Below are 23,391 nucleotides of genomic sequence, written 5' to 3'. Positions count from 1 at the left end.
GGGAAATGTAAATGAATGAAATACATGGAAGGCAAATATATTTTCCCCCAAAGGAATCCTTCACATTCCTAGGGTTAGGCTACACATACACACACAAGATCACCCAGCCTCACAGAGACAAAATCTCCAGTCTCCATTAAAACCCTCACACAGCAGATGATCTCATAAGATCAGGCATTATTCTTCCTCAGAATTTGTTATCAAATGGTCTTTGGAAAACTCAAAACTACAAATTTGACAGTAGTTTGTCTTGTCTATTTGCAAGGAAGATGCCAAGATTCATATGAGCCATGCTGCCCATCATAATTATTGTAAAACTGCTCTACATCCTTTAAAAAGCACATATGCTTTACTTTTGCCTCAACATACGTATGAAGTAGGTAATGAATATCCCAATTTTACATACATAGGAATGAGACTGAGAATAACTGATCCGGAATTGAACCCACTTCTTTCAGGATTACTTACAGGACCACACTGGTTCACAGCTCTGTTTATGTCCATATGTTGTGTACAAAGCTATACTCTGTTCAAGACAGACTGATGCCGCCAACAACAACTTGTTTTACAATACACTTTATGAGGTAGTTAATATAATAAAGAAACCTCGTTTCTGATCCCAGTGTTTCAATATTGCTGTCATCTCCCAACTCAAATCGTTCACTGTGTTATAATTTCCTCCTTGCTGTCCTAGATTTCAGATGGTTGATATCTCTGAGAGGGCCGGTCTCAAGCTGGCACAGAGGTAAGGTTAACTTCAGACAGAGGAAGGTGACAATTTAATTAAGAACTACCATATGCATACAAAATGGAACAGAAGGCTCCACCCACCACAAGCATACCATCTCTCACAAAAGCAAGAGAAGGCTTTTCATATTGGTAATCTCTCTCTCACACAGACAGAGAGAAATCCTAAGTACTATGGGCTGAATACAAAATAGAGGAGTGTTACTTCATTAAAACTCAAACAGTGTATTACAAAGATAAAGACAATAGGGTAAAAAAAATCCCAAATACATCTCCCAAAACAACCAAGTGCAACTGAAACCATACCTCCTTCCAGGATAAGGGTCATATTCAAAGCAGGATCGTATAAGGGCTCTAGGAAGGTACTGGTAATTACAACTCATAAGGGTCATAGATAGGGAGCCACAGGTTCTTCTTGGCAAAGCAAGTTACTTTCCAACAAGTCACAACATGAAAACAGGATTGATAGTATGTAGAAGCCCAATCAGTGATAACAACAACAGAGACTGGTTAGTGAGCAAACTGTTACCACCACCAATTAGTAGCAGTGCTAGGTGTGAGCAGAAGAGAAAGTGAACACCTGTGAGAGGGAAGAACATCACCAGGAGGCGAATTAGTCAGTTCCATGGGAATTCATTTAGCAGTAGCACAGGCTTTGCAACCATGGGCCCAGCAACCAACTTCTCCCTTTCTATACTAGATTTTCACACATCTTCATCCAAGACTAGATGGCAAGTTCCTACAGAAAACCACTTCCCCACAGGCATCAAACAAATAAAACCAGTTAGTGCCCAGCATACTCGATTAGTTCCTGGTTCACTTGTGAATCAGATTCAGAAAGCTCTGGAAGACTCTGCTTGCTTCTGTGATAGCGAAGATGAGCAGATTACAGGTGGATGGTTGCAAGATGAAGGACAAAGAGCCCTAGATTCCAACTAATGACTGGTGGCATGAAAACTCACTTCAATGGAAAACAAAGCTCATCCTAGCAAAACACTTGCTACTCTGCGAAGCAAAGGAAGAAGAAAATCCAAATTGTCCAGAACAGTATAATAACAATAATAATAATAATAATATCTTTATTGTCATTGCCCCCTCTCAGGGACAACGAAATTACTTGACTGCTCCATAAAAACACTAATTAAAACAATACAGTATAGTACAGCAAGGAAGATTAGATGACTTTCAAAGTCCAGGCTTCCCATTCAGGGCCGAGATCGCTCTGGAGAAGAAGCTGTTCTTAAGACGGCTCATTCTTGTCTTCATCGTCCTGTATCTCCGTCCCGACGGCAGGAGCTCGAAGAGACAGTGACCAGGATGCAATGGATCTTTTACTATGTCCAGTGCCTTCCTATGGCACCTTGTGGCATAAATCTGCTCTAAGGTGGAGAGTGGGCAGCCAACAATGCTCTCTGCTGCCTTAACAACTCTGCACAACCCCATCCTGTCCTGGGTAGTACAGCTTCCGTACCACACACATAAGCCATAAGTGAGCACGCTCTCAATGGCACAGTGATAGAAGTACAAGATCAAAGTGAATGAGGTCTCTATAGCTCAAGCCACTGGGGTTTGTTAGGGGTGGGGTGGGGCAAAGGGGTCAACCCATTATGCTGTGGAAGAACCAAATTTGACTCTGAGTGGCATAAACCACATCAGTCTATATCCAATTAGTCCCTCTGCTACTCTTCTTTGTATCAGACTGCCCCTAAGTATTCCTCCCACATGCTGGCAGGTAAAGCAGCAAATGGAACCTCAGATTCCTCCCTTTTATGGTCAGCCACTTAAAACTTATCCAATTCAATGATGCTTGCCTGAGCTGGTTGACCCAAGGTCTTATATGCTCCCATAGCAACACTCTGGTGCACAGACAGCACAGCTAAGGTCACCTAACAGCAAATTGTGGTGAAAGGCAAGCAGAACACAGCACACATATACAGGAGGTAGATATCGGAGAAAGTGAGAAATAATTCCACAAAACCACCCATTCTTTGCACTGTTCTATGAGACGTCTAATACAAATGGGCTTTGAATTCTGGCTGACTTTGATATTCTTTGGGGCACATTTTAGCCTTAACTCCACTGTATCAATGTATGCTGTGGACTATGGATTGAAGTCTGGTCTTAACTAGAAAGTAGTAAAGGACATCCCGGTTATATTTTATAATAATATTAATTTATTACTTATACCCTGCCCATCTGGTTGGGTTTCCCCAGCCACTCTGAAAAGCTTTGGCTAATGCTGCTTACAGCAGGCTTGCCTTTAGTCATCAGCCTTATCCAAACTTCTGTATCTACTATGTGGTTCCTTCCACTACATCATCTACATATTTTCAATTAACCCAAGCTTGTTTTATTATGCCATCATTTTAAAATGGTTCAATAAAAAGCATCCTCTTATCTTTTTTGCATGTCTCACTCTAGGTATACCAACAACCACAACCAAATTAGAGATCTGCTGCTTGAGATACCCTAAATATGAACTTTTTGTCTTCTTGGATCTCTTTTTCAAAAGTCATCATGTACAGTGGTACCTCGGGTTAAGTACTTAATTCGTTCCAGAGGTCTGTTCTTAACCTGAAACTGTTCTTAACCTGAAGCACCACTTCAGCTAATGGGGCCTCCCGCTGCCGGAGCACAATTTCTGTTCTCATCCTGAAGCAAAGTTCTTAACCCGAGGCACTATTTCTGGGTTAGTGGAGTCTGTAACCTGAAGCGTATGTAACCCAAGGTACCACTGTATATAAAATATGGGTGCAGAGTTGTGTAACCAATGCAATTAATGGCAAACATCAGATTATATGCCATGAGACTCAGAAAGGTTCATGCAAAACACAGTTATGTCTAAACCTTGATCTAGATATTATTCGTGGAGTCCGAAGAGAAGAAAAGTACTGGAAATTCAAGGTGATACAAAACAGGCCTTTCTCTCATCCCAAATTCATTATTCAGATTCATTTTTTTAAACAATTGCGACCAACCCTCACCCAGAAGGTCTTAGTAGGTACAGCCATTTTACAAGGATCATGATCTCAAAGTAGCCCCAAGCTAACACAACTCCGAACAATCATCCACATCGCCAAACATATGTTTCCCTACAAGCAACTGCTGATGTTTTTCAGAGGGGAAAAAATTCATTTGAAAAGTTCATTAGTAACAATGAATGGATGCCAACTGCAAAATAGAAAGTTTGACCATTTCAAAATGTTTAGTTTTGTTTACTAAACAAATATTTCCAAGCAATTTGGATGTTTGGATGTTTTCATGTATGTGTGCACTCTTATGTAAACTTTCACCTACTGTATGCAGTATCTAGTTGAGACACCTGTACTGCAGGGGCCTGAGGGGTCCCTTCCAACTCTACTATTCTATGACTCTGTGCTAAACTAGATCACTCTACAGGGTGTCACAAAAATGTTCAATGTAAATTGAATTTTTTTGGATGCAAATTACCCAAATTTCCACAGGGTTCCCGCCCCCCCCCCGAAAACCCACATTCCTGGCAGCTTCCTACAGAATGACAACGATGTGTGGGTGTGGGTGCATTTGTGAGAGAAAGTGCCAAGGCCAGGAGGAAGAACAGCTGGCTCCTTCATCAATGAGCCACAGGGCTGCTAGTTCTTAGAACCGCCACTATGGCAGAATGCTTCATTTCATCTGGAGCATGCCTTCTGTCCCTTCCCAAGAGTTCAGGAGGACAATATATAGCAGGTGTGGGTTTTCCTTGTCACCGCCACATTGTTCACTTTTCATAAATGTCTTCTCAAAGATTGAAAAAGAACAGAACTACAGTCCTAAAATTCAGCAACTCCCAGTAATTGAAGGCTTGGTATCAAGTGAGTGAGTGAGTGGTGAATGTGTAAATCCATTTTAGAAGAAAACCACATTTGCGGCTTTTTGAAGAATAATAGAACTGTAGAGTCAGAAGGGACTCTGAGAGTCATTTAGTCAAATTCCTTGCAATGCAGGAATCTTCTGCCCAACGTGGGGCTCGAACCCATGACCCTGAGATTAAGCAATCATGTCACATTTAGTCCTCAGTTTCTGATGCACTGAGTTACAAATCAATAAATAAGAAGGGGAGTGACAATTTAGACTAGATACAAGAGTTTAATTTTAATTTCCCAAACACTCTGTGTACAAGGTAGCCAATGCTACCTTGTTCTTCTGGTGTGTACTCCTGTTATGATACAGAATTTCATTCTGTATTTCTAATCTGTTTAAAAGTGCTTCCCAGAGGAAAGCAGTAAGCATTTTAAAGTCCAGTCACATGCAGCTGTAACGAAGCTACACCCCTCCAAAATAGTAGAATTAGCTTGCCTCTGCTTGCCAGAAACAAGTGTTTCCTTTATGGAAAGACTGCTACCCCATCTCCACTGCAAACAGCAAACTCCCCTCTCCTGACTCAGCAAGCTGCATCTAGCTATAAGGTCTGTACTTGCTATCTGCTAGTAGTAAAGTGTTTTTTCAACCTGTATTTGCAAGTTGCAAAAGACACAAATGGACAAGAACTCAAAAGCCAGATTCGTATCAATGTTTGTTCAACTATTGTTTTAAAGATGGGAAATAGAAGAGTGCAAGGGAAATAGAAGAGTGCAAGGGAACAAGTTACTCTCCCTTCCCCATGCCCTCTCTTGTCTTCTTTCAAATGAATAATACTTAGCACACTTACATAGGGACTGATATCTTAAAAGTGCTCTACTTACAGATCAGCTAGTTAATGTGTCACTTGGCAGAGTATTTATAAAGATTTACCTTCCTTGTAAACCTTATTTAATGGGGGCGGACAGATTTTTCAGCAGCAAGAGAATAGGGTGGAGAAGCCTGTTATCTTTTGGAGAGATAAGGCCTAGGCTAGCCTGGTAATTAGATGGGAGACTGCAATAAGTCTGAGGCTTTAGCTGGAATGCTGCTCTCTGGACAAGGTGAGCCTTCAGGAAATGTGTTGTCTGAAAACTAGTACGGTGTATAAGTGTCTCAATTATTCGATTATAAATTCACATTTCAGATATCAGATCAGCCCCAGGCCGTAGTCCCAGGTAAGCCACAATCTCTTAAGCTTCAGTTCTCCTTCTCCAATACTGTACAATGTCACAGGGTTATTGTAAAGCTTATTAGACTAAGAATAATTTGAAAGATCCTGTAAAAAAAACAAAACAAATGAAAATGCAGAAAGAAGAACACAAACCCCTGAAAATGCCTGGGTGTCCATCGGAAGGAACCCATGAAACAGTCTGAAGTTAGGGATCCTGGGTCATTTCTTACATTTGCACCCCTTTCCTAAATAATAGAATACCAAACACAGGTATTTATTTATTTTATTTATTTTTATTAGAGTTATATACTGTCCTTCATCAAAAGATCTCAGGGCAGTTCACAAGAAAAAAGACACAAGAGAAAAGCAGAAAAAAATAGTCAAAACAGAAGCAACACACATTTTAAAAAAGCACACACATTTAAAAGGCTGTAGAATATGAATCCACCAAAGGCATGGCTGAAGAGGAATGTTTTTGCCTGGTGCCTAAAAATATATAATGACAGTGCCAGACAAACCTCCCTGGGGAGAGCATTCCATAAATGGGGGGTCACTGCAGAAAAGGCCCATTATTGTGCTGTCACCCTGCAGACCTCACATGGAGGCGGCACTTGAAGAAGGGCCTCAAATTATGTTCACAATGTCCAAGTCGGTTCCTATCAGGAGAGTTGGTCCTTGAGGTACTGCGGTTCTGAGCTATTTAAGGCTTCATAGGTCAAAACCAGCATTTTGAATTAGGCCCTGAAACTAATTGGCAGCCAGTGCAGTTGGGCCAGGATTGATGTAACATGCTCAAACTGTCCTTCCCCAGGGAGCAACCTGACCACTGAATTCTGCACCAGCTGGAGATTCTGAACCATCTTCAGAAGCAGTCCTACATATAATGTGTTACAGTAATATAACCAAAAGGTTACCAGAACATAGATAACGAAAGTTAGGCTAACCCTGTCCAGAAAGGGGCGCAGCCGTGCCACCAGCTGAAGTGGATGAAAGGAACACCATGCTGCTGAGGCCACCTGAGCGTCAAGGAGTACGCCCAAGCTATGTATCTGCTCCTTCAGAGGTAGTGTAACCCAATCAAGAGCAGGCAACCTCTCATCCACCTGATCTAGGGAACCACTCACTAACAGTGTCTTAGTCTTATCTAGACTGAGCTTCAGTTTTTTGGCTCTCATCCAGTCCATTACCTAGATAAGACAACCGCCTGGCACATTCATTCAGGTCCTGACAGATGTTGTTTCAAAGACGGGTAACATCAGGTGTCTTCAGAATATTCCTGGGACCACAATAGTGCTTTGTTTAAATACAAATTTACTTTGAACCAAATGTGAATGTAAGAAACATGGTTTTATTGTCAGCAGTTATTTCTGAATAACACTAAACTATGGCCTCAGATGCAGAAGGCTACAGGCTCAATTTCTCACATCTCCAGTTAAAGAAAAGAGCTTTGCTGCTTTGTAAGTAGAGCTGGACTAGATGGATCACTGGTCCATTTTTGTACAAAGTAGTTCCATGCAGGCAAACATCTAGAACTGGGCTAAACAGCTGCAAAAAGAACAAACAAAACTATTTTCTTGAAATGGCTTCATAGCCACTTGGATACAAAAAAGGGCAATGTGATCTGAGGGTAGAATTTTTCAGGTTTCTGTTTTCAAAAAACCATCGACTACGAACATCTTCCACACACATACCCTTCAGCAGCTTCCCAGATAATGGAAAAGCCTCCCAGGCTTAAAGCCAAATACTAGCACTAAGAACCAGTTAACTGGGAAAGCCACAATCTCCCTTCTGCCAAATCAGAACAGCTTCCCAATCACCGAAGTTATGTTAGCTAGATTTAAAGCAGAAAGCATACACTGCCCCTGAGCCAGACATCAACTCGCCTGCCCTTCTAATTACATCAATATAAATGCATTATCTTTGCTGTCAAAGTTTGGCTTTCACTAAAATAGCAGCAGACTTGTGCAATGTAAAACTCAAAGGCGGGGACTGCAATCTAGAAATCCTTTCTTTAGGCCAATTGCAATCTGGATCCTACTCTGTTCCCCACAAGCCTCTTCAGTCTCACACTGATTTCGGAAGAAAAGCCTCTGTGTGTCTAACAGAACAATAGCAATAAGAGAAGCAATAATAATGCACAGCTACTCCTTTCCATTCTTTTCCTGTGTCAGGAAAGAGCACTTCAGCACTTGGTATTTCCCTTCATTGAAGCTTCAATGAATGGGAGACTGGAGAAAGCAAGTCTACATCCTCTCTCCTTTTGTCTCCTTAACGGTAGCCTAACCATCAAGCAAATGATAGTGAATGCAGGTAAAAACAAATATTCTTCTTAGAAGGGATTAGCTACCCAGGAACCAGCCCCACTATGAGGCTAGCATACCAAGATATATTAGATATAAAGCTAGCCTGAAAACAGCAAGTCACAGGTCAGGACAACACAGGAAAAGCTTATTGGGATCTCAATGAAAAGGACTGTTTAAGGGCAACCAGGAACCCCAGCCTTGCTAACTAACTACAAGCAGGTAGGGCCAATTCACAGAGGTTTTACTATTTATTTGTATTCCACACTTCAATGAGGCGAGACGATCTCTCCCTTTGATGAAAGCAACCCTTAGCACTGGTACTTTATGGCAATCAGTTTTAGCTTATAATTTTTAACTGCTGCCTCCTGCATCGTTTTTGCTGCATTAACAGCACCAAAGTGACCTATCCAGGGTGCAAGCCTGGGCGGTGTGTATGGAGATCTTGGGCCGCACACAGGACAAGACCCCCCCCTCCTTGGCATCACTGATGTGGTCCAAAGGAAATGAAAACAATACATTTTGCACCAGTTTGGCCAGAAGGAAGCATACCCCGGTCAATAACGCCATGGTGCACCTGCAGCAGCACAACCTTCATCTGCCCCAGAGCTGCAACAAAACATGGCTCTTCCATATTGGTATTTACAGCCACAGCAGGTAGTATAACTCTCCAACAGTTTGGCTTCACCCCCAAAGGCACACTCTTCCATTGTCTCACGAGACAGACAGACGTCAACCAACCACAATCCAAAGGAAAACTGGCTTCCAGACAGGTAGCAGCACTTGAAATTCCAAATAAAATGAAAAGCAAAAGGTTTCTTGGCGAACAGGGTTATCCACAGGCCTGGATCCAGCTATAATGGAGAGGTGCCTGGCTACTACTACCCTTCCCTTTGATGACCGCAGTGATGTCAGTGGATAACTGAAATGAAGAGACTATCAACGAATCTGGATCTTAGGCATCACGGAGTTCTGACCTACTTTACCTACACACCTGTCAGCAACAGCAAGAGTGACTAAGTGGTTAAAAACCTGAACTAGAAATGGAGAAACCTACGTTCAAATCTCTACTCAGCCATAAAGTCCACTGAGTGAACTTGGGACAATCACCTCCTCTTTCATCCTCACAACAACTCTATGAAGTATGTTAGGACATGAAATAATCAAATATGCCACCTAGAGCTCTTTGAAGGAAGGATAGCAATAAGGTATGAAAGGGGAAGAGGGACGAGACACCAACAATTTCTTCCTTTCAGTGCCACAACAAGAGTTCAAGCACATTATGGCATTTCCATACATAGAATTGTAGAGTTGGAAGGGACCGCAAGGGTCATCTAGTACAACCCCCTGCAATGGAGGGATCTTTTTGCCCAACATGTGAGTCTTTCTTGCATTATGTAAGAATCTGATAAATTGGGAGAGAACTCAAAAAGAAAACAAAATGTTCAGTGCATCCAAAGTACAAATCACATTTATATAAGGAAGTAATTTAACCTCAGATGTGGAATGCCCTTTGAAGTCCACTGTTCAGGCTCTGAATCTACCCAAATGGCACAGTTGCTTGTTGTTCAATGTAAGCAATCTAAAAAGGAAACTGAATGGAGAAGCTGGAGCTCTTTCCATCTCTAAAAGGTCCCTGACCACTTCAAGCCCAGCTTGCTTCCCTTTTCGTAACAAGTCAGTATTTTAATTTACTTCCAAATAAGCAAGCTTAGGATCAAAGCTCCACCGTGTTAATGGGGCTTATTCTGAATTTAGGCTGCATAGTTAACTAAGCTTAGTACAAATGACACTTAAAGCTTAAACACAGCTTAGGCACTAGATATGTTTCATGGGTCTATGAAATGTTTTTTTGCCAGTTCAGGGTTACATCTTCTGTACTCCCTATTTAAAAGACAATACCAGGGAGTGGGGGAATAATAATAAAGAATGAATGAATCATATTGAAAACATTCTTCCTATATAATTCAACAAGCAATCAGGCTATGCTGGCGATTAAACCACTAGCCCAGAATTGGAGAGAAACAGGGTAGACTTTGTCCAAAAACAAAACAACAAGACAAAAAGAGGTGAAGACCTTCATGCTTCCTTCCAACTCTACAATTCTATAGAAAAATATCCAGGTGTACTATGAGTAGAAGTGTCAGAAAAGAAACTAAGACAGAATCAAAGATTTCAAGTCATTTTTAAGAAACAAAACAAAACAAAATTCTCACAAAGCAAAACCCGTTATACAGTACTGTATATGCTACAGCCAGACGCACAATAAATGCTAAAGGGCCAGGTTTTAAATTTCCAAAGCAAGAGAAATGGAGGACAAAGAGGAAGCATGGTATTCCACTATAATGCCCAAGATGCAGCATTCACTACACCCATAACTATGCTGAAACTATGTGAGCACCACCACAAATCAGGATGGCGCCACAACAACACATGGGCACTGCCTCACTGCTGCAGGGCTCTTGTAATGTTTGTTTTTATTTAGAAGAGAACAGACACGTCAGACTAAACGCTAGGTTTCATGGTATCGGTACATCCATTCATCACATTTGTATCCTGCACTTCCTCGTAAGAGCTCAGGACAAGTCACATATATTTATCCCTTTTTGCCCTAACAACAATTCTGTGAAGTAAGCAAAGCTCAGAAACAGTGATTATGCTTAAGGAGACACAGTTGAGCATCGTCAAAGAGCAGTGATATGAACTCAAGAGTTCCTGGTCAGCAGTTGAATGCTGTCCACTATGTAACTTTGGCTCAAGTTCAGCAGAACTCATCTTGAACTATGTAATCACTGGGGCTTTTGGATTTCCACCCCACTACCCACCATGCGCCATTTATGGCTACCTGCATATTTTCTTCATGACGTAGACATTCACTGTTCCTTTTCACTACTGGAAAGCCAGAAAAAAATGCATTTTGAGAAAACACGCAACTGAACAAACACAGTGCCTTAGTTTACACAGCACACTAAAGCAGCTTTGTATGTAGGGATGCATAAGTATTCAGTGAAATATATTGAAGATTTACACTGATCACAACCTTGAACCCCCCTGCAAAAAGCCTACCCAACAAACTTCTCATAATGCACCATTACCACATATCTGAACAATATTCTGCAATACTAGCTGTAGGTACAACCAAGGCAAACCAGAATTTGTTTAAATACAGATTGTTGTCAGTGTTAGAAAATAGCCAGGTGTGTTTTGTGACTGGTGCAGATCCAATTGCGACTACGTGGAGATCTCTGGATACCGGGTTGGCGACTGGGGAAAGCAAAATGTCACTTAGAGAACGATCTGAAAGATTTTCCTTGAAGCTTGATTTTTTTTTTATTCTAGATTGTTTTGTTAGATGTTTTAACCACTTTGATATTCGTTCTTTAAAATACAAAGTGGTATAGAAATGAAAACAACAACAACAACAACAAACCCCACTAACGGAACAAACAGCGCCTAGGTATGCTATTGTGGCGACCGTAACCTAGGCTCAAGGTGCAATTTGCTGATTAGATTATATATCTGAGTTTCTAACACTGATTGTTGTACTGAGGTAGCATGTGAGAATACTAAAACTGGCATTAGAAATCAGCATATCACCCACCCACTAAAATTCAGGCATAAAAGACAACAGGTCAGGGATAACAAGGCATTTCCACCAACTGCGGATTCCAGACCAGAAACCTAAACTTCATTCATTCAACTAGAGACACTGTCCCCTGTCCAGCACCAGGACAGGGGACCAAGAATCTTATATTGCACTTCTGGCTCTGCCACTGAGTCACTGTTTGACCTTAGACCAAAACACTACTTCAATCCAGCGCATCTGTTTCCCTGTCTTATTGGCGCCAGCAACACTTCCTTGCCTCAGAGCAGGATTTCTCCTGTTTGAGAAATGCACAGTTCTTCAGAAGAAACTATGATTAACACTGTTGTGGTACAATTAATAAAATTCATTAAAGAGTAGAGCAAGGATTCAGTGCAACCCTCAAAAGTGCCTGCCTTCTAATTTATAAGATGTTTTGAAAACAAATATATACAGTCATCAACTCCAAGAGTCTTCAAAAGGATAGGCATAAAAAAACCAAATCACTGAGAACACTTTACACAAAGACATTCACAGACATCCTAGACAACCAAGTGCATATTTAGATATGTTTGCATCTCACTGCTTCCAAGTGCTTTTTATTCCAAGGCTTATTTCGGTGATTAAAACATGTTGATTTCCCAATGTTCTAGGGCAACTTCTTTTTTAAAAATTTAAAGACTGACATACATTCATATTTTCCTAGAAAACCACACTCTACTCAGCATTACTCACATATATAATGCATAAGAAATTCTACAGGAACCACTTCCCCCTCTGACTTTTTGTCCATTGATCTCATGTTTTGTGCCCCTATAACAGTACAGGAACTCCAACATGGATAAGCTCAATGGGGGTAGGGAGGAGAAAGTAAAACTCATTTTCATTATTGTGACGCCACACAGCATTTTTAAAGAAACCACCTTCTATGCTTCAAACTGTTATTCAGGGGTTAGTGTTTGAGTCAAAGAGGGCAGCAAAGAGGGGAGAATCTCTCCAAGATATGACTAGTTCAAACAGGATTTTTATTTATATAAAATTACACTGCTTAATATAAAAGTCTCTAAATTGTTTACTTCAAGATTAACAATAATGCAAGAACATTCAATAACATTTCTTAAAAACTAGATACAAAGTGCAACTGTATATCACTAATAACATTGAGTAGCTGAGGTCCGGCATGCGCCAAAGCGCATCGCTAGTTAGGAGTCCCCTCACCATTGCACTCCCATGGTTGTCTAGAAAGGTGGGCAGGAGGGCGAGAAAGTCTCGCACCATCTCAAAACTTCCCAGGCACTCCACAAGCAACATACAGAAGACCTGGAGAAGCACATCCCTCACTTGATGAGGAATACCCCGAAAGGTTGGAAGCAGTGGGAGATATGATGCACACTGCATTGTAGCAGAGAAGAACTGAGAACTAGGTGCACATCAGAATGGGACTAGGAAGGGGACCGGTCCCTCGATAAGTTAATGCTTGCTCTCCAAGGCTCTGGGACAGTCTCTCAGATCAAACCCAAAAATGCTTCCTCAGACACCCTCAACCAGTTAAGGGAGTCTGTTGAGAGGCCCTTGACTCCTGGACAAAACCGTCATCTCCAAAGTGGTCCCTAACTATGGAACAACCTCCCAAGAGAAATTCTTCTGACCCAACCCTCTTAATAAGTTTTAATTTGATCAGACGGTTTTTTAATACGTAACTTCCAATGTTATGTTTTTCATCTGTGAATTCTGAAATAGTTTTTACAACAATGTTTGTGTCTGCACTTGTTCTTGTGGTTTTCATGATGACGTTTTAACTATTTGTCTGGTTTTTATTGTTAGCATTGCATTTTAAAAGCAAAAGAAAAAATCTTGTGAGCCTTTCTCCACCTCAAATTTGATGATGATGTTGATGATGATTAGTTTTAAGAGGCAGGATATAAATATTAAAACAAGCAAAGCAAACAGAGAAGCAACAGCAGCCTCTGGGCCAAAAGGGGTGTGTGCTCACATTCAGTCTCAACCTCAGTGGTGGTGGTGTGCCCTCTGCTGTGAGCTATTTATTCATTTTCTTCCATTTATATCCTGTCTTTCTTCTATCATGAAACCCAAGGCGGCATACATGTGGCTTTCCAGGCAGTCTCCAATCCAGGGACTAAACAGACCCAGAACATTAGTTCCATTATTTTTGTTTTGTATTTGAAATTCATATAGTGTTCCACAACATTAGGGCTCGTTTGAGCACCTTCGGCTTCTAAACTGGTATTTTAATTTTGGGGGTGTGACAGGCTTTATCTTTGCTGTTACCCATGTTGCTTTTCATTTCACAGTGCATGCCTGACATTCGTTTTTTTATAATTACTGCATGCCAATTATGACAAAACATGTTACATGATGGGGTGGTCCACAAATACTGTTCAGCCAGTGCGACGAAGCAGTTAATAGCATTATATAGACTATGACATGGGAGAACAGGGTTCAAATGCCGCCCCCCCACCCCCCAACTCTGTCATGCAGCGAGCTTCATGACCTTGAGCCAGTCACCACCTCTCTGCCTTAGCCTACCTCACAGGGTTGTTGTGAAGATAAAATTGAGGGGGTGGGTGGGTTAGAACCATGCAGGCCACCTTCAGCTCCTTGACAAAAAGGCGGGGATAGCAATGCAATAATACAAATGAACAAAACCCAACAGATACAGCTTACAACAAAATAAATGAATGAACCAAGAACAGAAGTGGGGCTGAGGGGGGAAAGCGGATATCCCTCTTGGGGAGATTATTATGCAGAAGGAATGAGGAAGCTTTTATTTTTATTTGTGTGTGTTTGACTATCTCTCGCCTCATTAAAAAAAAAAAATAGGGAAGGGGCGACTCACCTAGCCCACCACCGCACGCCCCCCCTCCAGAACCCGCACGCGCGCCTCCCCCTCACCGGGAGCGCGCCTTCCCTTCCCCCACATTCTCTGCCCCCCCAACTCACTCTCTCGCGCGCGCGCTCTTTGGCGTTCTCTCCCTCCCTCCCCCTCCCCCCCCCGCGAGGGTCGCGCGCTCAGACTGACCGTTGCTGAGGGACGCGGCGGCGGCGGCGGCGGCTTCAACGACTGTTTGCTGGCTTGGCGGCAGGCTGACCGGTTTCCTTTCTCTCCCGTTCTCCTCAGCCCCGTTTCCGCACTACTCACCGCCACTACTACCACCTACCCCGCCTTGGGCGGCCGAGTAACTTTGACCCCCACCCTCCCGCCTCCCACCCCGCCCGGCTCTCTCCCGCCTCCTCAGGAAACCGTTTCCTTTTTCTCTTTCCTTTTTTTTTTAACCCCCCTCAGCCCCAAAGCGGAGGCAGCCAGCTATAACAACCGCCCCCCCCACGCTCCTCCTCTCAGAGTCCAGAAGCCGGCCCCTTACGCCGCTTCCGTAGCGTAGCGACTCACCGAGAAGCGAAGAGCCCGCCCTGCGGAAACAGCGCCGAAAGCCGTCGTGAATACGAAGGTGAGGGACTACAAGCCCCAGAGGGCCTGGCGGGAGGCGGGAAAACGGATGTGGTAGCCCTCGGTGGTGAGGGAGGCTCGCTTCGGGAGTTGTGGTCCTGCAAAGGAGGGAGGTTTTTATTTTTACCTCAGTCAGGAAGGGGTTGAGAAAGAGCGCGTATATGCTGATTAAAGGCGAAAGGGAGGCGAGCTGTTTTTGAGGTCGCGATGTCCTGACAGGAGTGTTACCCAGGCCTGGAAAGGAAACATAGTTTTGACTACAACTCCCAGGATCCTCTGCGCCTCCCACCCAGCCTGGCAGCTGTGCGGCAGCGGCGGCTCACCTGGGGCTCAGCTGGTGGGCGGGGCTAAGCGTGATGCAAAGCTATGCGCTGCCCCAGGCAGCTCTCCCGTACCTTTTACGTGCGCTTTATGCGGTCTTCGGTAGCTGCAGCCGCCCACCGCCATCGGGAAATAAAAAGCACCCAAAAAGCTCATTGGAAAAAGCAGTGCCGGAACGACGACGCGTCAGTTGAAGGCGCTACTCGCACAGGCACGGGCAACTTGTAAAAGCAAAACAATGGCAATAGGAATTGAGAACTAGGATCTGATTTTTCCCCACCTCAGCAATACCACTTTACATCCAAAGCTACGCACATCTAAGCGATAAATAATCAAGAGCCCACCCACAGTCAGAGGTGCCAGTTTTTTATTTATTTAAAAGTACTTCTAAAGCACTTAACTAAAAAAAAGAAAAAAGGCTTCAGCAGAGTCACCCTTGTTTCAATGACACTTTAACATACTGAAGCCAAGAACTTGAGGATTCAACCCTGAGCACGAGTACTCCAGACTACAATATTTTGATGCAGGACCCAGTTGAAAAGTACAGTTTGAAAATACATTGACCTTGAAATCAAAGGAGTGCTCTCAGCTTCAATTACCTGCAGTTTTCAATATCAAATGGAAAACACATAGCAGCTTCCTTTTCAGAAGCTAGCTGTTATCTACTGGCCATTTTAAGTTTACCCATTAGCAATTTGGCTCTTCAAAGCTTTTCTCTGCCTATGGCAGTTCCAAGCAAGAACTTGGGCCTGCACAACTGAGGAAGTAAGCACAGATGTTTGTGAGGTATCTTCATTAGAGATGGGCTTACCCTCATTACCTATGGAGGTGTAAGGACTCTAGATATGTGTAATTTGTACACAAGTACAAGTATGTTTGTTTGTTTGTTTGTTCAGTCATCCTGAGAATAAAGCACTGGGCCCAGAAAGCAATAGTCAACGTTAAGACCTCACATTCAGGATCTGCACATGAAACTTATGACAATGCAGTTCTAGAGTCTCTTTTCACCTCAGTGAAAAGATTTAGTCCCAAATACCTTTTGGGAGGAAATCAAAAGTATCATGGTTGCTCTTCTATGCCTTCATTCGCCTACAAAACAGAACATTTAGGAGTTCTCCCTTCCTCCAGAACCTTAACATGCACTCCTTGGGTTTTCCTCAACCTCCTTTCCCTGTCTCTCCTGCCCTTTATCTTTGCCTCCTCTCCATGTTCTTTATTTTCTCTGGTTTAAGGGAACATAAGCCTTTTGTTCCCCTTTCAAGACACTTTTTTTCACAATTTAGGAGGGTTGAAACAGACTGCTGTTTGGGGAACCATAGTATATGTGGCTCAAGGGAATCTAAAAAGACTTACCTACCCTACACAGCCTTTGCTTGGGAACAAAAATGGCCCTCAACTTGTATGAAAACAGACTACCCAACCATAATTAATGCATAAGGGCCCTGAGAACCTTGGTAACCAATCTGATCTCTGAGCTCCCAGATCACCATGAGCACTTGAGAAGGTCTTTCTATATTTTTCTCACACCGTTTCCCCCTGTGGTATCCTGTCCTTTAAAGGATACCTGGTTTCTCTTGTCCTTCATCATGCCTAGGCAGAGAGGTCACATCTCCCCTCCCTTGGATTATAATAGTTAAGTTGCTGAAAACTTGTGGTTTCACAAAGAAACTGAACTGCTGTGGCAGTAATAAACACTTTGATAGCCACCATCTCCTTGCCATGGACACTTTCATTGCTTAATCCTTTATATGCCCAATAGCTGGGCTATGTGCAGCTCGTGAGATTGGCTGCTTGGAGCCCCTTGTCAGTCGGAGGCCACCTGGGTAAAGAGCACTTAAAAATGGGACACCAACGTCCCTTTGTCCCTCCTCAGCCATCCAAGAAGATGCTAAGTTGCTCATGAGCAGACTATAAGCCTGCATGAGTAATGTAAAGGTAAAGGGACCCCTGACAATTAGGTTCAGTCGTGGCCGACATGTGGCCAAAAGGGAGGGGGTGTCACCCAGAGAAACCGATTGCCAAGGGATTAAATGTAAAGGTAAAGGGACCACTGACCATTAGGTCCAGTCGTGGCAGACTCTGGGGTTGCGGCGCTCATCTCGCTTTATTGGCCAAGGAAGCCGGCGTTTGTCTGCAGACAGCTTCCGGGTCATGTGGCCAGCATGACTAAGCCGCTTCTGGCGAACCAGAGCAGCGCATGGAAACACCGTTTACCTTCCTGCCGGAGCGGTACCTATTTATCTACTTGCACTTTTATGTGCTTTCGAACTGCTAGGCTGACAGGAGCTGAGACCGAGCAACGGGAGCTCACCCCGTCGCAGGGATTCGAACCGCCCACATTCTGATCGGCAAGTCCTAGGCTCTGTGGTTTAACCCACAGTGCCACCCGCGTCCCTTAAAAAAGTAATTGGGTAAGTGGGTATACTGAAAATGTTTATTTTTTCAGTATGTTATTCTGCCTTTGTGCTTTTACTCTCATAAGCCAAATTTTTAATAAACTCTCTGAAAATTGGCTGCTGGGGACTTGGTGTATGTTTGAGCTCACCTCACTGTTCCCAAATCTCTTTGGTATTTGTGTCTAGGGAAAATATGAGGAAAGCAAGCTGTTCTGATGTTGATGCTACAATTGCTCCGTATGCATAAGTGCACACCCAGCACTTAAGCAAACAATAGATTACTCGTGTTTACCGGTATGTGTCAGAATAATGCATAGGAGACATACCCCCCCCCCCCGATTTCTGTAAATTCTAGGGATTATACTAGCATAAAACATATGAATTCAAAATCTCAAGAAATACAGTCTTTTTAAAACCCCACTTTTATTTTTTTTAACCACACAAAGGTATATTGCACGAAAGCATAGTAGACAATTATATAATGACATAACCTGATGGTTTCCTAAAGAGACAGTCAGAGCAAAATACACAGAGAATAAAAAGAGCTTAGAAGAACTATCAGGATATGCTTGGATGCTTACAAATGATTTTCTCTATCAACCAGGGAGTTCTGTGAAAAAACCTGCTTGCTACCTAAATTTCTCCTATATTTATATTTATATTAGTTTGTGGTAGGTTTGTATGTGATATCTTGCACAAAGCTTCTAGCTGCTCACAGTTGTATCAGAAAGCCTCAATCTTGATCAGGGAATTTTATGTTTCCAGTACCGTTCTTGTTTTAATCTCCAAAGTAAGATTGTCAAGGTGGGCAAAAGTTCAATCTTGTTTACAGTAACAGACCAACAACCAGGTAAAAGACCGTGAAAGGTTAAAAGAGGACAAAGGCATCTACTGGAATGATGTCCTTGAAGCTGCATTCCAGAGAAGAACAGGCACAGGTTGAGTGCTCCAGCATCACCCTAATCATTCATAGCCTTGAGCATCTGCTCCTGTCTCAAGGTCAGAGGAGGAGCTGGTGGTACTGGTACCTAATAGTTGGAGACATAAGCTAGTTCTGTTTCTAGTTAGGGAGGTAGTGGAAAGGGCAGTATCTGTAATCTTCCTCTGTCCCTCCCTCTCCCTCTGCATTCTACCTGACTTTCTGCCCTACCCCTTGTGGCCCAAACTCGGCCACTGGCATTTTAAGTTTGTTCCATTGTGTCTAGGCCTGCCAGATCCCTAGTACCCTCCCCTCTTATTATTTAGGAACAGCAGTTTCTCCTGCCTCTTTACAACTAATCAGTGCACATGGCACATGCAACATTGATGCAACCTGTGAAGTGGTAGGAAAAGCAGGATATGCCTCATCAGTAACATTGCGGACCCCCTTCCTAGAATATTCAGATAATGTTTACAAGAAAAATGTTTTAATTGTTTTACTGCAGGAGGTGTATGCCGGGGGGAGGGGGCGAGAGAGATTGTTGGCAGCAGTGCTCCTACTTGTTTCCATTTTCCAAATCAATAAATGGAAAGGGCATGTGGATGACTGGCAGGCACTTGGCATATTTTAAAATGATGTTAAAATGTTATTGAATGTCATTACAATGAATTCAACATCTATTTTTAAGATATTAGATGCCTTGTATTAATTTTTTTAGGTAAAGGTAAAGATACCCCTGCCCGTTCGGGCCAGTCTTGCCAGACTCTAGGGTTGTGCGCTCATCTCACTCTACAGGCCAGGAGCCAGCGCTGTCCGCAGACACTTCCGGGTCACGCGGCCAGTGTGACAAGCTGCATCTGGCAAGCCAGCGCAGCACACGGAACGCCGTTTACCTTCCCACTGCTAAGCGGTCCCTATTTATCTACTTGCACCCGGAGGTGCTTTCGAACTGCTAGGTTGGCAGGCGCTGGGACCGAACGATGGGAGCGCACCCCGCCGCGGGGATTCGAACCGCCGACCATGCGATCGGCAAGTCCTAGGGGCTGAGGTTTTACCCACAGCACCACACGCGTCCCATTAATTTCTTTACTGACTTGCTTTAACTTACAAGTCTTCCCACCCTGCTGATGAATCCTTAGCCCTCACCACTTCCCAACATTATTATCTCTGCTGGTTAGCTACCTCAAACAATGAACTGGAAAGACACTCAGCTAAGGCTTTAGATTGTTAATCACATTGATCAACCAGCTAAGCTAGCTCCAGCAGTTACCAAAGAGGCTGAGTTCACAGGTCTGTCGGAACAGGAAGGAGAAAAAGAAAAGCTGTTAGCTTCTTTCTTCTTCATCTATTACAGCAGTAGCATAAGAAAAGAAATATTGCAGGTACTGTCAGTTTTTGACTTGTAGCCCCACCCTTCCTCCTGGCCACACTCATTTGTCACCATTGCCATTTCCTGGTTATGCCTCTCATTTAAATAAACAAGATACATTGTCATCATAAATAGCAAAGCAGGCCTGTGGCCCTCCAGAGGTTGTTCATTTCCCGTCAGCTCTAACCACGATAGCCAATGATCTGGGATGATGGATGTTGTACCCATTCAACATATGGAGGGCTAGAGGTCCCCCATACCTATGATAAAGTACATACCTCAGAGGATGTACACTGGCCTTCACCAACCTGGGAGCATCTCTGTCCAAGAGCAGCCACAGCTGGGGTACCAGCTGTAACTAGTACAGGGCACTCCTAACAAGTGAATCCATCTGAGCCACAAGTGGAAAAGATAGATCCAGGAGATGGAATTGGGTTAGGAAAGGATGCAGTGTAAAGTTAGAAGTAGGGTCTCCTGCAAATTCTCTCTCTCTCTCTCTCTCTCTCTCTCTCTCTCTCTGTGTGTGTGTGTGTGTGAGAGAGAGAGAGAGAGAGAGAGAGAGAGTTTAAATCAAGCAGTAATTCAAACTCTCCTCACAACATGCTGAGAAAAGCAGCCAAGGCCTTTTTGACATCTTCATTTCATAGCTTATGGTGCTGGTACTTTCCCTACCTGACTGTTGCACAACTTTGTGCTTGCACTCTGTACCTTGCCGCCTTTGCTCACCGTCATTAGTGGTGGTTTCACAATGCAGCACTGGTTTCTTCACCTAGCCCAGGGCAATCTTTCAGTGCTCTTTGACCCAGAGGTAATTAGATAAATATGACAATTAAACATTTGCACTGTGAATGCGGTTTAGGTGACAAGTGCAGTTAGAGGGTGGAAAAAATTAGTGACCTTTAACCCAAGGTGTGCAGTACTTCTCCCCAATCCATTTTTCCAAGCTGGAGGGTGTTGTTCGGCTTAGCATCAAGCCTCTACAACAAAAGCCCACCTAAGGAAATGGCCACCTCAGCTTCAGAGTAACTGGAGTCCTGCAGTCTGAGACAATTTTAATCAATAAGTGTTGTTTTTAAAATGCTAACCTTTCTATTTAATAAGGAAGAGAGTTTCCCCTGTGAATTTCATATAATATGATTTGGGGGCTGCATCCACTGCTAGTCCTACCCAGAGTAGATCCACTAAAAATAATGGTGATGGCTAACTTAGGTTATTAATTTCAACAGGTGCGCTCTGAGTAGAACCTCCTTGGATACAACACTCATTATTTATATAGTGCAATCAATGTGTATAGTGCAGGAAAATAGGTCTCTGCCTGGAGGAGCATGCAGTCTAAAATTTATCACTCACTCGAACATACTTTGCTGCTCACTGGGGAAGAAACAGCAGTAGTTATGGACAGAAAGCCACAGACACTTTTGAAGCAGCCAGTGTGAAAAATTTGGTCACACAAATTTCCAAATGCTGCAATGGCCAAAATATCTGCTTCAGGAGGAGACACACTGGTTAGGCAGCTTTACAACAAACACTGTTACGTAAATATTATTCATGTGAACATTTTATTATGACCACAGCACTGGGGTTTCCTTGACACATCCAGTACAAGGAAGCCTGATCCCTTTCCTTGAAATCTCAGTCATCAAGTCACAGAAACTGATTCATCATTGCCCTTCCTTAGTCATCCACATCCTCCTCCATTTGTACCTTCCTGCTCTCAACCTAGAGAAGAACAGGAATGTGCAGCAATAAGGCATGACGGTGCCAGCATCCTCACTCCCCACAATTCCTGGCTCAGTCATGCATTGATTCTATTTACTGTGTTTCATGCTTCCCACCTGGCCACTTCCCCAAAGAACCAAAACTTCAGGGGGCAGTTCTTACTGGGTCAGCTTCCTTCTTCAGAAGAAGTACAAAAACCTTGTAATATTTTTAAAGAACATCCTACTGTTTATGTTCATTGAACTAAGCTGAGCACCCAAAAAATAGCCAAGCAAAGCTAGTCTTTAAAGTGGAGAGACGGAAAGAAGAGGTGATGTAAGGATAGTGGAGAAGGCATTATTGGTGAAGCTAACAGGTTTTGATTATGAGGGATACAGGAGGATGAGGAGATGGCTTTGCGATCAAATTGTGATTTCAAGGCCATCAGACTTTTTTGTCCCATGCTGGGTTTGTAGCGCTGCTTTTGGCATGCATGGTACCAGTGTTCAGGTTGGGAATGTATCCGAACAGCCATGACTCAGCAGCTTACCTCAGGATGGGAGAGAAGTTCAATTCACTTTACATTTAAAGCAGAATCTGTCAAATTCACACTTTCCAAAGCACAGCTATCCCTTTAAATTCATATATCTCTGAATTTTGTGATGCAATTCTCCAACCAAAGGAGGTTTACAAAAATCCATACGTTAGGAGAAAGTGTGCCAGTGTGGTGTAGTGGTTAAGAGTGGTAGTCTCGTAATCTGGGGAACCGGGTTCGTGTCTCCGCTCCTCCACATGCAGCTGCTGGGTGACCTTGGGCAAGTCACACTTCTTTGAAGTATCTCAGCCCCACTCATCTCACAGAGTGTTTGTTGTGGGGGAGGAAGGGAAAGGAGAATGTTAGCCACTTTGAGACTCCTGAAGGGGAGTGAAAAGCGGGATATCAAATCCAAACTCTTCTTCTTCTTCTTACGTTCTTATTATAATGGAGCTTTTCTTATAATATGGAAGAAAATGTACAACTTGCAATTATTAAAGAGAAGCTACCATTAATTGTTAGAAATGACATTCATCTTTCATGTTTTCTTTTCAATTCTGTTACAGTTAATCATAACAGAATCAAAATAGTCTGTACAAGATGAACAGGTGTGCCCTTAATTCTGAGCATTTTTAATACCAATAAAAACAAATTAAAATGTGGAGTTCAACCCCTTCTCCCATCCCATTTAGAAAAGAGTACTGGCCTCAGGTAGGATGCATTCAAGAAAAACAGGATACAGTGTTCAAACTCTTTGGAATAGCATTAGTTGGATTTCTACCCTGTCTTTTAATCTAAAATGATCCCCAAGGGCCCCTTACATAGAATAAGAACAGCTCTTCTGGATCAGGCAAAAGGCCTATCAAGTCAAACATATTGTTTCTCATAGGAGCAAACCAAATGCTATTCAGTTATTGGAAACTCACAAGCAGAACACCCTCCACAAATTCTTCTAATCTTTTAAAGCTGTATAAGTTCATGGCTACCACTGTTTCTTTGAGCACGTAGTTTAATAATGGGATTTG

General features: G+C 43.0%; 1 protein-coding gene and 1 long non-coding RNA gene across 2 annotated transcripts in view; one reads left to right on the top strand and one right to left on the bottom strand.

The window, feature by feature from the left end:
• The window catches only part of CAPN15 (calpain 15), a gene marked incomplete at its 5' end in the record, with an annotated part of 97,677 nt that extends 82,834 nt beyond the window's left edge, over nucleotides 1-14,843 (bottom strand). The window contains one exon of the mRNA XM_083584940.1: nucleotides 14,703-14,843. The remainder of the gene's footprint in view (nucleotides 1-14,702) is intronic.
• Nucleotides 1-23,391, top strand: part of LOC310749019 — a 52,618-nt gene that overhangs the window by 16,661 nt on the left and 12,566 nt on the right. Inside the window, exon 2 of the long non-coding RNA XR_014541426.1 lies at nucleotides 14,697-15,129. This is a non-coding gene — a long non-coding RNA (uncharacterized lncRNA). The remainder of the gene's footprint in view (nucleotides 1-14,696; nucleotides 15,130-23,391) is intronic.

Source organism: Podarcis filfolensis (genome assembly GCF_964270895.1).
Source record: "Podarcis filfolensis genome assembly, chromosome: 14".
Taxonomy (NCBI): Eukaryota; Metazoa; Chordata; class Lepidosauria; order Squamata; family Lacertidae; genus Podarcis; species Podarcis filfolensis.
Note: the sequence above shows the minus strand (reverse complement) of the source record. Positions and strands in the feature narration are given on the sequence as shown.